Source organism: Micromys minutus, assembly GCF_963924665.1.
Source record: "Micromys minutus genome assembly, chromosome: 1".
Taxonomy (NCBI): Eukaryota; Metazoa; Chordata; class Mammalia; order Rodentia; family Muridae; genus Micromys; species Micromys minutus.
The window spans coordinates 150,790,157-150,791,312 of NC_137969.1; the positions used below are offsets into that span (position 1 = coordinate 150,790,157).

General features: G+C 49.0%; 1 pseudogene across 1 annotated transcript; it reads left to right on the forward strand.

The window, feature by feature from the left end:
- Positions 1-400: 400 nt before the first annotated feature.
- On the forward strand, positions 401-785 carry LOC308425780 (ATP synthase F(0) complex subunit C1, mitochondrial-like; annotated as a pseudogene). Its single transcript has one exon. The product of its transcript is annotated as an ATP synthase F(0) complex subunit C1, mitochondrial-like (transcript).
- Positions 786-1,156: the final 371 nt, after the last annotated feature.

A 1,156-nucleotide genomic window follows, 5' to 3' on the forward strand; every position in this document is an offset into this window, starting at 1 on the left:
GAAGAAGGAGCAGAGAGTTCTACATCTTGATCCACAGGCAGCAAGCAGCAGAAGACGGAATACCACACTATGTGTAGTTTAAGCATATGAGACCTCACAGTCCCCCCCTCCACAATGATAGCTTCCTCTAACAAGGCCACACCTTCTGAGACAGTGACACTCCTTATGCACCAAGATTTCAAACTCAAATCTAAGGGACCAAACCTATTCAAACCAAGTGGTAGAGCACGCACTTACCTACCATGTACAAGGCTGTGAGTTATGACTTCTATGTGGCAAATAAATAAATACCCTGCAGTACACAATTAAGACTCCTCCCCCACCGTTTGTCTATTTGACAGGTCAACAGTGACAAAGTTAAGAGACCATACAGTAAGGGCTAAAGCTGCAAGACTGAAAAATGCAGACCACCAAGGCACTGATCATTTCTCCAGCTCTGATCTGCTCCTGTACCAGGGGTCTAATCAGGCCTGTGTCTGCCTCCCTCCTGAGCGGACCAGAGCCCCATCTAAACAGTCTTCCCGCGGCATCTCCGCTCTCCAGACCAGTGTTATTTCCCGGGACATCTGACACAGCAGCCAAGTTTATCGGTGCTGGGACCGCCCACAGTTGGTGTGGCTGGATCAGGGGCTGGCACGGTGTTTGGTGACTTGATGCTTGGCTATGCCAGGAACCCGTCTCTCAAGCAGCAGCTTTTCTCCTGTGCCATTTTGAGCTTTGCCCTCTCTGAGGCCATGGGACTCTTCTGTCTGATGGTCGCCTTCCTCATCCTCTTCGCTATGTGAGGCTCCACGGCAGTCCCTGGCTCCATGGCTCCAGCCGTCCCTGCTGCTTTGGCTCCGTGGCAGTCCTGGTGCTGGAGTGTCTGAGTTTTACCATTAAACAACGTTTCTCTAAAAACAAACAAAACTCCATACACTAAATAAGCACGCTTTTGAAATTGGTTAGCAAGAGAGGAGGGGTGTGGTTTACGGGGTGGTGTTCATATAGCACACAAGAAATGAAGCTCTGAATTTGATTCCCAGTATGATATAAAACTTGTGGAGACTGGAGAAACAGCTCAGTTGTAAAGCAGATGTTTTTTGAGCAACTCTAAGGTCCAGAGTTTGGATCCCAGTGCACAGGTAGCAAACCGGGTGTTCTTGTACACATGTGG